The sequence below is a fragment of the Vidua chalybeata genome, chromosome 12, assembly GCF_026979565.1.
Source record: "Vidua chalybeata isolate OUT-0048 chromosome 12, bVidCha1 merged haplotype, whole genome shotgun sequence".
Taxonomy (NCBI): Eukaryota; Metazoa; Chordata; class Aves; order Passeriformes; family Viduidae; genus Vidua; species Vidua chalybeata.
In genome coordinates this window covers 14,470,677-14,482,518 of record NC_071541.1, presented here as the reverse complement: position 1 = coordinate 14,482,518, position 11,842 = coordinate 14,470,677, and positions in this window count along the sequence as shown.

Genomic DNA, 11,842 nt, shown 5'->3' with positions numbered 1-11,842 from the left:
TCTGCCGGGGCGCAGGAGGAGCACTGGGAGCGGGTGGAGCGACCGCCCTGCATCGACCGACCCCTGCCCCGCCCCGCCCCGCCCCGCTCCGGCGGGACCACTGCTCCTCGGGCACAGCCGCCCACTGGGCATCGCCGTCCCACCGGGCATCACCTCCTGCAAGTGAATCACCCCCCCCCCCCAGGCATCATCCCCCTCTGGGCATCAGTGTCCCGGCAGCGCTGCCCTATCTGGAATAGGTACGTCACAAAGCATCCCCAACGCACCGCACACGGCGACCGCACCGATATCTGTGCCCCTCACGGCATGATCACTGTACTGGGCATCCCTATCCTGCCAGGTGTTGACAGCCCACCGGGCATCCCTGCCTACAGCAGCTGAGGTTCCTGCCGGAGGCCAGTGGCTGCTTCCAAAGAAGCAGAACTGGAGCAGTCGCTCTAATCTACCTGAAGGGTTAAATCCAGTATGTGCTGAGTGTGAGCACAGCATTTCCCCCCCTCTTAGGCAGGGACAGGTCACCCAGCAGCACTCCTTCAGTCAGATTCTCTCCCTGGCCTGGGAAGCTCAGGTTGCTCCCACGTTAAGCCAGCCCAGCTGGCTGCCCTGCTCATGGTGCCCGCTGCCCTCACAGTACTCACCCCAGCATCTCAGCACACTGGGCGTAAACAACCCGTGTGGAATCATCCCAACAAGACCCGGAGTAACTGGGACAGGCCAGCCCCCTCCTCCAGTCTCCATCAAACCTCCCCACTTGAGCTGAGAGATGTCTATTTTCATGAAGACACAAATCCCCATAAAAGTTCCCCAAAGCGGAGATTTCTCCCAAGTGCATCTCACATGCTTTAGGGAGAGCCCATGAGCTCTGGTGAGTCACCAGTTGTGTCCCCAAAAATTCCCTCTACCTTTACAAGGTCTGCCACCCCTAAAGTACCTCCTGCTCCTCTGTCCTGCCTAGCTTTTACTTCAGAGAAAAATTTTGGGGGTGTACGCTTGGGAATCCACCCACCTCCCATGCTGAGCTGCAAACCCTTCCCAGCTGCTGTGCATTGGCAGAATGGCTCCACACGCTGCTGGAAGGTTTTATTTGTGTTATGCATATCTTTCACAAATCCTTGCGAAGCCTCGGGCAGCCTGGGAAGGAAACGGCTTTGCCAGCCAGCAGTGAGCGTCGCCATCGGGAGAAGAGGCACCCTCTCTCTCGCCTGGCCATCGAGGGATGTTAAATATTCAGTGGCAGCTCTGCCCTCACGCTCCCGGCAATCCCGCGGCTCCTGTTACTGCCGCTCTCCATTGGCTGGAGACATACATCCATTAACTAATTTCTAATAACAGCAGCATGCGTAAGTGCTGAACCAGCGCTGGCTGGCACGCCGGGGGACTGGAGGCAGCCAGGTTTGGCAGTGTGACGGGGGAGCCAGAGGCACCCAGAAGATGGGCATGGCTGGCCTCAAGCCATCAGTTTAACCCTTTCCCTGCTCTGGGGAAGGCGGGTGCAGCCACGTGGCACCTGTGGAGAAACGTCCCGGGATGGGCGGCAACACGTCTCACCAGGGTTGGAAAAGGCGGCCAAGAGCTTCCACCCTGTAAGCAAACACAGCACAGGTGCTGGGCATGGGGACAGCAGTGTGGCCCCATGGCACAGGGTGCAGCGACTGCTGTGGGGTAGCATGCTGGAGGACCTGTGGGAAGTCATTTGGAGGCTGTCTGCTCCTTCCCAGCCTCCAAATGCCCTTCCCCTGCTATTGGCACAAATGCTGCCATGTCCACTTTTTACTGTCCCCTCTCTTGTCCAGCATGTGACACTCTCACTGGTGTTTTCACTTTCTAGGTGGGCAGAGGACAAGGGCTCCACTGTGTCAAGCAGAAGCTTTGCAGAAAATCAAAGCAGTGAGGAGAGGAGGAAAAGAGAGTGAAGATATCCCCAGAACCTCCTAAAGCGTGTCCCAGCAGTAGGCACACAGTAGCTGCAGGCTCCTGCAGCCAGGCTGGCAACATAGAGAGGAGCCATGAGAGGGGTGGGCTAAGACCCTGCTCTCGACCCCTGAGCCCTCTGGTCAACAGTGCTTCCCCAGTGCAGCTCTGGCCAGTCTCACCAATGGCTCTGGTGGTGTCAGGGCTTTAGTGGATTGCAAAATTGCAGTCGTGCGGTTTTCTCCAGCTGGCTGGAAAGTTTGACGCTGGATTCCCGTATGTGAGGAGCCTTCAGGGGAGCACAGCACGGCTCATCTCTCCAGCAGCCTTACCAATGTGCTGTGCCAGAGCCCTTGCCCTCAGCACACCCTCGTGGGGTTTGCCTTCTCACCATTTCCCTCAGCCAAAAGCTGCCCTATTTCTTATCCTTCAGCCGTGCTTCGAGATCAAAGATTAAAGTGAACCCATAAAACCTTCGGCCTCAAACGTCGCAGCACGGACAAGGCCAGCCCAGGACCCAGGCACAAAGCAGTGGGTGCTATCTATGGCCAGGACACGCTCTCCTTGTCATGCTCGGCTTCCTCCCCGGCCCCTGAGCTCGCTGCCTGCTGCTGCCTGCCACTGCCCGCTGTTCCCAGAGCCCAGATGGCAGGAAGATATGGCAGAGATAATGGTGAGATTTGCAGCCCAACCACTGTGACCTCTCGAGCAAGAAGTGTCCGGGAGATAGCCCTTTCCAGGAACATTCCAGTGGGTGCCTCTAGTCCCCATCACTGGGCATCCCCCAGACACAGGCCAGCACACACAGGGGCTCAAAACTCCCACTGCCCTCTTGACGCCATAACCATGAAGCAAGTGAGGCACAAAAGGAATGCTGATTGTAAGAGGAGAGGGATGCCTGTGGCCAGCAGCATGGGCTGGGTGGACTCCAGAGTGACACCTGCCCGAGGCCATGTCTAGGGCTGGAGCCTTCCTCCCCCCAGCCCTCCCTCCACAGAAGCACCCTGGTGCCGGTAGCCTGTGCCCGCACACAGAGGTGGTGGGGAGCAGCTGGTGGCCCCCTCCCTCGCCCTTGACCGCCGCCTCCCTCGCGGCACATGCTGTCATGTGGCAGGGCACAACAACAACACGGGCTAATTGGTTAATGTGATTTCAAAACATGATTTGCAATTATAACTCACCAGAGAGCATTCAATGATCCCGCACATCGGAGAGTGGGTTTTTCTCCTTCGTTTGTTCCTGGAACCTCGAAACCAATTAACTTTACAGAAGCCAGAAGCAAAGCACTGCTCAGCAGACCTGAAGGGTGGGTTATCTCTGCGCTCAATCGCCTCCCTGCCAAGCCACAATCTGGGAACCAAGGACTGGAGGACGAGCCCCAGGGTAACCCCGATGCTTCTCCCTGTACCACTGAGGGGTTTGGAGGGACCTACACAGGATCCCCCAGCTCCAGCCCGTCAAGCACCATGGCTGCTTGGGAGCATTTGTCGACAGGAGGATGCCCTGAGCCATAAAGTGTGGGAATAAACTGTTCCTGTTGGCATAGGAAGACTGCCCCTTCAGTTCCCTCCAGAGGTGCTGGCACCTGCTGGCAGCCTGCTCGTCTCTGCCACCCACGCTGGACAGCCATGTCCCCACCATCCCCACTGGCAGCACCCACAGCCCCACCAGGGCCAGGGGCTTTGTTTCTGGGGGTTGACCATCCTGCAGCAAAGGCTTAAATGCTGTTCAGGTAATTAAGCAAGGATTTAGCAAGGGCTTGAATGCCTTTAAATGCAACTCAAATGCCTTTCAAGCCAAACAAACCCAAGTAGCCGTGATGCTCCTAAAACATCCAGCACCCAGTGCCCAGCTGCCCTGAGTCTTGGCTTGTTTCCCCAGTGACCCCAGTTGCTGGGCTCTGCTGCTCCCCACATCCCACTGGAAAGCCATACACGGGGCCAGCAGTATTTTCTCTTGAGTGGGCAAAGAGATGTTGGGTGCCATCAGCCGCTGGAGGGATGATCTGGCAATTATCCCTCAGGTCAGTGATGCAGCTCCACTCTGCAGGGGCAGCCCTGCTCACAGGGGAACCCTCCCCTGTGCACAGGGCCTGAATCTCTCCGGGCTGGGAGCTGCCTTCCATCAGCTGCCCAAGCCTCAGGGTCCCCCATACCTCAGGGAGCTCAGCATTCCACACTGCAGCCACCCAGGCTACTTGAGGACAGGGAGGGAGCTCAGGCAGCTACCAGAACCTCTGAGGAGGCAAAAGGTGATGCCAGCAGTGCAGCATGGGGCAGTGGAAGGAAATGTGGGGCAGTGTTGGGGGGTCTCTAGCCCCTGGGGAGGGGCTCTCCTGCTCATCTCCACGCTTCCTGCAAGCTGTCAGGGAGTGTGGAGCCGGCTGGGAGATCCCTGGGGGATGCCAGGCATACTGCCCAGGGCCTGGGCAGCAGGGTGGCAGATGGCTGGGGAGCTGGGGACTGGGAGCAGGGGAGCACCAGGGACACCTTTCAGCCCAGACAACTGTAGCATCCTTGTTTAGAGTTATTTATAACTGGGCCAAAAATGGAGACGTGGCCACAGCCGTGTCCCTCCTCTCCCCAGGGTGCTGTGGTCTGTCCAGAGCTGACCAAGGAGCAGATATGGTCCCTGCAGTCCCAGTGAAAGGGCAGTCTGCTCTGGCTCCCTGCAGAGGCACCTGTAGGGCTGTCCTGAACCCCCTCACCGGCTGGGGTGACTGTCAGTCCCAGGGCTAGACAGTCCACCACAGGCTGCTGTCGGGTGTGATCCAGGAGGAGAGGGGATAAAGGCCCTTTCATGGTCCATCAGGGAGAAGGAATCAGCGAGAGAAGCACAAAAGGAGGCGTTGGCACTCAGGACTGAGGCTGCCATGCCCCGCAGCACCGGGGCTCCTGAGCTGCCCCAGTGGTGGGATGTGGGGTTCCTGCCTCAGCCAGGGGGCAGCTGGGGAGCGCCGGCTGCTGGGTCTTGGCAAGCACCCCTGGGTCCCTGCTGGCACCACCCAGCCTTGTGTTTGGGTGGGCTAAACCTAGTGCTGTTTCAGGCTGGGCATGGTGGCCCTCTCCAGGGTTAGGAAAGCCCAGGGGCAGCTGCCCCTCTCCCTCCCCTCTGAGCTGTACGACAATTGGTTGCCCGAAGGACGCCGGCCTTGATCTGCATCGCTGGCCGTCCCCAGGGCCGAGCAAACAGAGAGGAAAACAGCCCCAGCCGGCTCCTGCCACTGCCGGCATGCAGCCAGCCCCCGGCACCCCCAGTCAGTGCTCCTGTCCCTGGGACCTCTGCCACCCAGCAGAGCCGGAGCACCGCTCTGCCTGGTGCTGCCAGGGGGCTAATGGTACTGCCCACCTGCCTCACAGCCAGGAGTGAGCCCAGGGGCTGCAGGGGTTGTGCCAGGAGGAGGAGATAGAAACCAGGATAAGCACCCACCGTGCTAGCAGAGGGGCTGTCCGCAATGGGAGAAGTGAGGCACAGCCAGGGTGGCGCTGTGATCACCGGCCCTGGGTTGTGGGGCTGTCCCTCCTTGCCCAGTCCAAGGGTCAGCTCGCCCAATTCAGCCCTGTTTGCCATGGGGTTGGGCCAGTCCCTGGGGCTGCAGGGTGGCTGGGGCCAGCTGGTTGGTGGCAGAAGGCCAGCACAAGACCAGGGCACATGCCATGGCCTTGCCTAGCCACCTCACATGTTTCCCCCACAGCCCAATTCTCTGAAACTTTTTCCCACCAGTAGAGCATGGTTCTTCACAGAAGTCCCCCTGGCACCCTTCCTAAAGCTCTCCTGTTGGAGAGCCGCCCCAGTTCCACCAGATGCCAGGGGGATACCAGAGGCCAGCTCCAGTCCCATTCCCCCTCGGCACATCCCACACCACCCAAAGTCCTACCACCCTCTCGTGGCACTCCTGGGACCCCCACTCTGCCTCTGAGCAGCAGGACCCACGCTCCACCAGCACTCGGCTCCATGGTGGCAGGAAGCACAGATGAGGGCCGGGATGGGCACGGGGAATGCCATCACCAGCAAGAGCAGCCACCGTGGCACAATGGTGACACAACGGTGACACTATACCAGGGTGGGGATGGGGATACAGGCCCCCCAGCTGCCCTCCCGGCACTACAGCTGTGCCTGGGAAGGTCAGGCCATGGGTGCCACGCCACGGGCGGCTGCTCCAGCTCCGCCGGTTCTGCCTAGAGCGCTGCCCGCTCCCGCTCTGCCGCCGGCAAGGTCAGCACCGGCCCCCGCCATCCCCCCGCCGCCGGCCAGCCGCTCCCGGTTCCCACCGGCTGGAGGGACGGGCATGGCGTTGGTGACCCCACGCCACCCACGCGGGACATCGCCGTCCCGTGACTTTGTGGGCTGGCGATGCCCGTGCCCGGGAGCACCGGGAGCGCCGGGGGCACCGGCAGCGAGCGCGGGCGGAGCGGCCCGGCCGGCACCGCTGCGCGACCGCCCCCTGGCGGCGGCCGGCGGCAAAGCCGGGCCCGGCCCGCTGCCCAGGCCTGCCCGCCCCCGGCCCCTGCGCACTGCCCGCTGCCCACACACTGCCCACTGCCCACTGCCCACACACTGCCCACTGCCCACACACTGCCCACTGCCCACTGCCCACACACTGCCCACTGCCCACTGCCCACTGCCCACACACTGCCCACTGCCCACACACTGCCCACTGCCCACTGCCCACACACTGCCCACTGCCCACTGCCCACACACTGCCCACTGCCCACACACTGCCCACACACTGCCCACTGCCCACTGCCCACTGCCCACACACTGCCCACTGCCCACTGCCCACACACTGCCCACTGCCCACTGCCCACTGCCCACACACTGCCCACTGCCCACTGCCCACACACTGCCCACTGCCCACTGCCCACTGCCCACTGCCCACTGCCCACACACTGCCCACTGCCCACTGCCCACACACTGCCCACTGCCCACACACTGCCCACTGCCCACTGCCCACACACTGCCCACTGCCCACACACTGCCCACTGCCCACACACTGCCCACTGCCCACTGCCCACACACTGCCCACTGCCCACTGCCCACACACTGCCCACTGCCCACACACTGCCCACTGCCCACACACTGCCCACTGCCCACTGCCCACACACTGCCCACTGCCCACTGCCCACACACTGCCCACTGCCCACTGCCCACTGCCCACACACTGCCCACTGCCCACACACTGCCCACTGCCCACACACTGCCCACTGCCCACTGCCCACTGCCCACTGCCCACTGCCCACTGCCCACACACTGCCCACTGCCCACACACTGCCCACTGCCCACTGCCCACTGCCCACTGCCCACTGCCCACTGCCCACACACTGCCCACTGCCCACTGCCCACTGCCCACACACTGCCCACTGCCCACTGCCCACACACTGCCCACTGCCCACACACTGCCCACTGCCCACTGCCCACACACTGCCCACTGCCCACTGCCCACTGCCCACACACTGCCCACTGCCCACACACTGCCCACTGCCCACTGCCCACACACTGCCCACTGCCCACACACTGCCCACTGCCCACTGCCCACTGCCCACACACTGCCCACTGCCCACACACTGCCCGCTGCCCACACACTGCCCACACACTGCCCACTGCCCACTGCCCACTGCCCACTGCCCACACACTGCCCACTGCCCACTGCCCACACACTGCCCACTGCCCACTGCCCACTGCCCACTGCCCACTGCCCACACACTGCCCACTGCCCACTGCCCACTGCCCACACACTGCCCACACACTACCCCCTGCCCACACACTGCCCACTGCCCACTGCCCACTGCCCACACACTGCCCACTGCCCACACACTGCCCCCTGCCCACTGCCCACTGCCCACTGCCCACTGCCCATTGTCCGCTGCCCACACACTGCCCACTGCCCACACACTGCCCACTGCCCACTGCCCACGGCCCACTGCCCACTGCCCATTGTCCGCTGCCCACTGCCTACTGCCCACACCCTGCCCGCCCCCCACGCCCTGCCCACCCCCTGGCTGCCAACTCCTTCTCACTGCCCACTCCCTACCTGCAGCCTGCCCGCCCCACTGCCCACCCCACTGCCCACCCCACTGCCCACACCCTGCCCACTGCCCACCCACTGCCTGTCCCCTCCCACCCCCTGCTTGCCCACTGCCTGCACCCTGCCCACATCTGCCTGCTCTGTGCCTGTGTCCAGCCTGGCTCCACTGGGGCTTCCCCAGCACCCACTGCCTTGTCACACCCGTGTGACTCCAGCCCACGTTCTCCCAGATCTGTGTCCCAACAAACCCTCTCCCCCCACTTGCACCCCAGAGCTCTGCCTGCTCCTCTGTGGACAGCCCCAGTCCCTCAATCTATCCCATGGACAGTGGTGGCCATGCTGCCTCGCACATCTCCAGTGGGTGTCGTCTGTTTCCTGAGGCCTCTGGCCACCCTAGTGTTTTCCATGGAGCTCAACACTGAGGTGCTCTGGGGCTTCACCTGGTACCACATGGCACAGCACAGTGATCCACTGTCAGTTCTGGGAGAATGCTAAGAGCCCAGCTCTGTGGTGCCACTGACATCCCAGGATCATGTGCTCCAGCCCCTCTCCACCTGTATGGTCACAGCTGCCAGGAGGGAGGCTGGGGCCTGGCACAGTTTTGGCAGAGTCCCTGGCTGCCCTGAGCCCACCCCATGGCGGGAGTGGCTCAGCTGGTGCCAGCTGCTTGGGCACAGATCCTCTTGGCTGGATGCTCTGCAGCCTCTAGCACAGCCGTGTCAGCACCTGGCCACTGTCACAGAAGAAAAACACATTCCCTTGCCTCCAGATGGAATTTCCTGTTTGGTTTTTTATTAAAATGGTGCCCATTGCCTCCCATGCTGGCAGGCACTGCTGAACAAAGCCTTGCTCCCTTGCTCCCTCACCTCATGCCCTCTCGGAGGGCAGATGGGCTGAGATCATCCTCTCCCTCCAGCAATGGGCTTGTGCCCAGCCCAGCCTAGTGTGCTGCCCACTCTGTTCCACCCAGCCAGCACTGGACACCCCAGCGTGTCCAGCCACAACACGGACTTTCCTCCTCCCTCCTGCCCTGGCTGAGTGGCTCTTACTGCGATAGAGTCACTAAATCCCCTTCTCCCAGGATGCCGGGAAGGCAGGAGAAGTCATGCGGCTCAAACAGCCCCAGCCCAGCCGAGAACTTGTTACACATTTACCCCACATTAATGAGGCGTCACCGGCTGCTCGGCCTTCGGACTGCAGGGGTGCTTCACGCAGCCCCCCGGCAGCTATGGGGGTACCGTGGTCTGCGTCCCCCCAGAACAGGCACCATGGCAGCAGCCACATCCCCTCCCTCCTCCTCCAGCCCTGCTGGGCTGGACTTTGCAGGAGCAGATGAGGCACTGGGACGGTGATGAGTGCCTTCACGCTGGCACTCCTCCAAGGCAGGAACAGGACCGAGCAGGCAGGAACGGGTGCTCGGGACATCGGGATGTACCGCGGCTCTGATCGGAATTCCTAGGCTTGCTCGCACCCTCTTCCCTTTCCAGTGCAGGCGGAGGGGGTGGCAGCACCCCGGAAAGCCCTGGGGTCCCGAGGGGCTGTTCCCAAGCGGCCAACCAGGTCGTTGGGTGCAGAGGGAGGACACACGACACAGTTGCCTTTTGTTGGTGCCGGCCCCGGGAGCAGGGACCGGGGCTTTGCATCCCCTCCCTCCACCCCCGCCGCTGGCGGGACTGGCGCCCAGCACCGGGGATTTGGGGTTTAAAGAGCCGGCGGCAGCTGGAGCCCCAGCTTACCCACAGAGGAGGCAGGCGAGCTGCAGCAGAGCCCACGCACTACAGCAGGTGAGATGGTGGGTTTGGGGCACCGGGCTGGCCCATTGAGGGGGGCCGTGGCGTCGGGGGACTGGGACAATGGAGCTCCCTGGGAAGCAGCGAGGTCCCTGCCTCCCCACAGTGGGTACCGGGTGCCAGCGGGCTTGGACATGGTCCTGAGAGGGAAGTGAAGGCATGTACCACCTCCTTGTTCCTGCCACCCCACAGCTGAGCAGGAACCCCTAAGCCCTGTCCCAGCGGGGGTGGCAGGGGTGAGCACCACCATGCTGGGAAGTTTCCCAAGCAATGCTCCTTCCCTGGGCACAGGTTTATTGGAAGGGGAGCTCACCTGGTGGACTCCCACCTGCTGCTCCTTCGCAGTACTCACTGACTCGGTCAAGGCAGAGCTTGCCCTGGCTGGCACCTGGGTGAGCTCTGAGGCGATCGGGAAAGGGGGTGTCCTGAGGCTGGGCACGGGGCTGGGCAGGAGCGGGAGCTGGGCCAGCAGACAAGGCCCCATTGTGCCGTGCCGGGGCCGCTGGCTCGGCCATCAATAGCCCCATTATGCTCGGCAGCGGCCCCCGCAGCCTTCCCAGCCGGCACAGCCCCCCGGGAGCACCGTGGGAGGCAATCTGAAGTGGCTGTTGTGTTGGGGGGCCAGAGTGAGAGGAGAAGGGTGGGAGAAGAGGGCAGGGTGCCGGGACTCCTCCACCACTGCCTGTCTGGGTGCTGCCGGGTGCCACGGAATGCTGTGCTCCCTGGTGCCACCAGCTTTGGGGGCGAGATGCCCCAGATAGGAAGCAGACAGGCTGGGGGGGCAGCTGGACATCGCTGTCCTCATTTCCCCACCCTAACCATCCCACCAGGCATTGCTTATGCCCAAGGTGGCCATGGCTGTACTGCTTTGCCCCAGGGCAGGGATGAGCAAGTGGGCAGCGAGGGGCTGACATCAGCCCTGTGTGTGGATACAGCCGGGCCAGCAAGAGAAGATGAATGGATCCGCGTGCTTCCCAACAAGACACACCCTGGCTAAAATTACTGACCCCATGGCAGGGACACCAGCCTATTTTTAAAGCCTAAGGAGCTGGATGCCACTGGTTGGTGTGGCTCAGGGCAGGGCCAAAGGGACATGGGTAGGACAGCAGGCAGGGGGACTCATCCAGCATCTCCCACTGCCCTCCTGGGGTGAGGAGAGTGCTTGGATGGTGGCAGAAAGCCTAAGTGTCCTGCTCCTGCCCCACATATGGTTTTGAGGAGCTTCAGTGTTTTTCAGTGCAGGGCACATGGCCCCTCTGTCTGTCCCAGAGCCTGGCTGCTGGCAGACATGAAGCCAAGGGCAAATGGTCACCTTAGGTCAGGAGGATAGGATCCTATAAGGCCAGGATCCCTCCCTTTCCCTTTCCAAAAACCCACTGTCCTGGAGGATGGATATCCCCTTCTTCATCACTACCCCAAAGGTTCACTGTGTACCCTGTGGCTTGGTCCCACAGAAGGGACACACTGGCAGCACCGTACAGGTGTTCAGGCACTGGGGTGCACACAACGCCCCCATTTCCCTGGGCAGCCCAGATCAGTCCAACACAGGGTTGGGACAATTAAAAAGGGATTAGCTGGGCTACACCAGCACGGCACTGCCAGGAGCCAGTACCTAATCCCGACAGGAATGCACTGGGGCCACTGGGGTCCCTGGTGCTGGGGTCTCACCAGCATGCTATGATGGGGGGTGGACGTAAGGTCAGGGTGTATCCACAGACAGGGTGTGAACCTAGAGCTGGTGCTGCCCCGGGACATTGCCTCAATGCTGTGCTACAAGGATGCAGCTGTCTCAGGCACATTTGCTTGCTGCCAGCCAAGCCCTCACACTGGCCCACTTGGGATGCCATGAGCTCTGTCCTCTGCCTAGCACATCCTTCCCCTGTACCAGGAATGTGGCAGCCACACAAGGCCTGGTGCCATCTCATGGCCCAACATTATGGATGTGGACCACCACAGATGGACTCCCACAGAAGTCCTAAAGCCACATCTTTAGTACCATCACAAACCATCAACAGCTTTTTGGGGTGTCTAGACTCAGGGGATACTAGTTCGAGCAGTGTATCCCTGTGCTCAGGTCATGGCTGTAGGCTGGGGTCAGGATACCACACTCCTCCCC